Below are 4,590 nucleotides of genomic sequence, written 5' to 3'. Positions count from 1 at the left end.
AATACGCACCTCTGCTGGTAGCATTTTTGTGTTTCTCACAGAGTTGGAAGCATCACGTTTCTATCATGGGAAAGGAAACACACTTAAATGTGCTAAAAATTCCTCAGGTATTTATAAAATAAACTTGGGGAAAGGCCATGGTATGTGACTTCTAAATAGTACTAGGATATATGTTGGAATTTGAGTACACTTTTTCCAAAAATAGTTTTTGCCATTTGTGAAGGAAAAAATAGAAATAAGATGTATCCTAGATCATTTTAATAATTAATTCTCCAGATCATTATATAGAAAAGCCAAAAATATATACTCCTAACTTCAGAAAAGATCACATTTAAATCATTCAAGATAGTATGAATTCTCTTCTAGACACATTAACTGAGCATCTAATAAACATAGGTACTAAGCTAGATGCCATAAAGCAGTACTTTTCAAACTGCAGCTGAATATCTAACAGCAGAATAGTAAGAATTACCTCCATGGAATTAGAGAGAACGACCCACTGCCTCAGATAGGATAGGGAGGTTGTGCTGCAGTAACAAACATCGTCGACATTTGCTTAAAATCGAAAGATTTTCTTCTACTCCTACCTCACTCATGCTCATCACAAGCTGGCTGGGGCTGACTAATGAAGTGTGATGTTTGCATGAATGCTTGGAATCAAAAGATCTAAAAGGATACAGCTAAGCTGAGACGTACTAGCAGCCACAATTCCAGCTGTAGGGTCCCAGGTTGAAAACAAGATTTCTTGTCATATTGAGCCCACACAGGAGACTAACCACTTTCCCACCCTAGTAATGTGTGTATGAGTATAATGTATGTGAGGTCTCCTCTTCCAGATAATAAGCCTTTTTGAAGGCTGAGCTAGTCATCAATATATAGTATTTTAAGCAATGAGACAAGATATAGTTACCTTAGTGTCTCTTTCCTCTTTTCTTCCAATAACCTCCCTCCCCAGTGTCTAGTACAGAGCTTTGCACATGATCAGCACTAAATAACTATCTACCAAGAGTATTAAAATGTAAAAAGCAGAATCTTCTGGAATACTCACAATCAAATGTATTTATCAGAAAAAGAAATCACACAGATGTTTTCATAAGAAGCAGAGCCCAAATTAGTCATTCATGATTTCTGCTGATCATATTAGAATCACCTCGACTTAAAAAATAACACACACACACTTAAAATATCGCTGGCTTTTTCCCATATAAGCAATATTTAAACATGAAGCAAGCTTGGAAGGGGAATAAAAGCCTTTAGCTGCAGGTGATTCTTTATCACAAACCATTTCCTTTATCTGAGTAGTCCTACTGGCATTCCCTGGGAATTAACCTTTGCTGCTGCTTGTTACCTGATGCGTTGCATGAATAAAAAGTATGCATGACAAAGCTTCCTGTCGTCACTCAGCCCAAAGGAAACGTGAGCACACAGAACCCTCTGATTCAACAAACGGGAGGTTCTGGGTCACCATTCTACTACCAAGAGACACACTACCTGACTCAGAAAACTCATGCTTATTTCAGGAAAAAGAAGGAAGTCGGCACCAAATAAGTAAGGCCTCTCTTACGTTAATCATTCTCTCTTTAAATTTAAATTTGTTCATATTTGAGTCACTACCCTGTGATAATGGTGTGGATTTCAGAGCCTTTGGGATCTTTATAAGAAAAATACCTTGTAAATATGAATGCTAATAAAGCAAAGCACAGAAACATCAGAGCAGTTGAAAGGATTGTTTGTTTCCCGAGTTTAATCTTTTCCATGTGATCAGGTCAACCTTTGCAACCAGGGTAATATCCTCTCTTCCTGTTCCTCTAGTCTTTTGTGGAGTGTGTAAAGAAGATGGAGATGAAGACAACACAAAGAACAAGAGGAATTGAAAGAGGAAGGAGAAGGAGGAAGAAAAGAATGTTTATTGACATTAACACAGATTGTTAATTACACAAAATGTTGTTGACAGTAATACCCACCATGGGGGCCAACACCAGAAGATACACATGTGTTGAAAAAAGATCAACATCTATTGCAAAACTTAATAGTTTAAAAGAACTATGCCCAAAGACAATAGTTTTACATGTAGCTACAGAAAGTACATGTACATATCATTGTATGCGGCATAACTTTTAATTTAGATCAAATAACTCTTCTTGTAAATTTATTCTCCCCATTTTTATTCTAAGCTTTCTTCTACATGTGCGAAAAGTGAAGTGATGGCCATCAGTGTGTTGATTTCTCTAGCAGAACTTTCCAAATATTAAAATGATGTCTATTTTATGTCAGTAATATTAGATGCTTTAAATAAAAAATCAATTAGGTTCATTCCAATAATGGTTCAGTTATTTCCCTTGTTTCATAGACTACTATAAAGTTTTTAGAGGTTCATTCCGTAAATGTTGAAATATTTAACAACATTATGAATACTATTATAAATCCACTTAAATTCAACAGTGAAGATAAAATTTTTGTGTACGTGGTGATAATACGAAAACAAATGTAGTAGAGCACAGTGTTCTTATTAAGCACAGAATTCCTTCTAAATGAAGGAACTTCAGGGCAGATATGTTCTAGGGATTTGTTCTTGTGCTCCCATAGTTTATAATGGCATATAAAAGGCTGTGATAATATACTTATCATAATAGAAATATTTTCTATTTACACAAAGTAACTGAACTACTAAATAATGAATATAAAATGTTATTTCAGCATAGCAGTAAATTCTCTCTTTGCTGCTTGATATCAGTTGGAATTTAGAAGTGTCTTTTTGAAATATTACTTTGCAAATCACCTAAAGTATCCTACAATGGTAATGTGCTTTCCTGTAAACAAGTCCTCAAAATTTTGGTTGTATTTTGTTTAGAATCAGTTGGAGGGCTTTAATCAAAGCAGTCAATATATCAAGCACGAAGAAACCCTTCAAATTCTGAGGCTTTCTACAAGTGGCAGTGATTGGAAATAAAGCTTGCTGATATGAAGGCACTGAAATCAACCCCTGCAAAGGCAAAAAGGAACTGAACTTATCAAGTGATGAGGGCTCACTCTTTATACAAGATCTGATTGTGAAATTCTATAATTGTGTTTTGGAATATCTTAATTCGTGGGGAGCATACTTTAATAGATCTCCTTTTATTATTGGGAAAAAAATCGTATTTTATATGGAAGTGAAAAGAAATTGAGAAGGCTTATGATTTTATAGCATTAAAATTTGTATAATAATCAAAAGAATTGTAAGTGAAGATAAGTATATTAGAGTTTTGTCTTACAAAAACTATTTTAAAAGAACAATGTATTAAATAAAGGAGAAAAGCCAAACTAAAAAGAAATTGAGCTCAGATATTTAAAGTCTTTTGTCCCTCCTCAAAAAAAAAGAAATTGAGAAGGCTTATGATTTTATAGCATTAAAATTTGTATAATAATCAAAAGAATTGTAAGTGAAGATAAGTATATTAGAGTTTTGTCTTACAAAAACTATTTTAAAAGAACAATGTATTAAATAAAGGAGAAAAGCCAAACTAAAAAGAAATTGAGCTCAGATATTTAAAGTCTTTTGTCCCTCCAAAAAAAAAAAAAAGAGAGAGAGAGAGAAAGACAGAGAGAATTGAGGATATTGTCAATTAACAGAATTTGCTCTAAGCTAACCACATATACCAGCACTCATAGAGGATATTTGTCACTTAAAATATTATATTTTACAAAGAAGAGAAATTAAAGTGTCACAATTTCAAATTGTAATTCATAAAATGCAACACTGAAGACTGCAGACAATTCTATGAAAAAAATCCAGATAATAAGACCACATTAGAAAAAAATACATTATTTAGAAAAATAATGGAGATAGATAAAACAAAGAACCACTTTCAAATTGGTTAACATATGTCAAGAATAATTATTTTGCTTATGTTGTTTTTATTGTTCGGCAAAACAATATAGTAAGGATTAACTTTTTTACTACACATAAATAATATTATTATTTTTAGAGAAAATTTTCTTTTTGAATGGCTTTTGAAAAAAAATCTTTTATAAAGACATCAGATCTGTTAAACCAAGTTGTTAATAATTATTTCAAAATTATATAATTTTATTCATTAAACTGTATAACTGAAAGAATGAATCTTACAGTATATAAATATGCTTCAATAACCTAATTTTTTAATGACATAATTTTATTCTTAGCATTCCTCTTCCTCCTTCACTTTCAAAAGTGTCCTGTCTCAAATAGTAAATTATATGTTCACCTGTTCATAACACAACCTTAAAAGAGTTACCTAAATTTACTGTCTTCACCTCCCCATGTTCCATTCACTCTTCAATCCTCTTCATTTGGACTTTCAACTCCATCACTCCACTGAAGCCATTTTTTTTTTCAAGACAGCACTAATGTGCACTTTGCCAAGTTAGTGTTCTATTGTGATTTGACTCAACCATTCTCTAGCACTCAGCACAGTTGACCGATTTCTCTCCCCAACTTGGTCTTCCGTTGGCTTCCATGGCATCACAGGATTGGTTTTCCTCTCATCTATTGTCCACTCCTTCCCACTCTCTTTTGTTCAATCCTCTTCCTGGACTCTAAATATTAGAATGACCCAAACTTCATCCTTT

The 4,590-nt window shown here is 33.1% G+C and overlaps 1 long non-coding RNA gene across 1 annotated transcript; it reads left to right on the top strand.

Moving 5' to 3' along the window:
* Positions 1-1,414: 1,414 nt before the first annotated feature.
* On the top strand, positions 1,415-2,319 carry LOC112481389. The gene is made up of 2 exons (XR_003046894.1): positions 1,415-1,548; positions 1,813-2,319. It is a non-coding gene; the product is annotated as an uncharacterized LOC112481389 (long non-coding RNA).
* Positions 2,320-4,590: the final 2,271 nt, after the last annotated feature.

Source organism: Pteropus alecto, unplaced genomic scaffold, assembly GCF_000325575.1.
Source record: "Pteropus alecto unplaced genomic scaffold, ASM32557v1 scaffold72, whole genome shotgun sequence".
NCBI classification, from domain to species: Eukaryota; Metazoa; Chordata; class Mammalia; order Chiroptera; family Pteropodidae; genus Pteropus; species Pteropus alecto.
The sequence above is the reverse complement of the archived record's forward strand: the minus strand, read 5'-3'. Positions and strand labels throughout refer to the sequence as shown.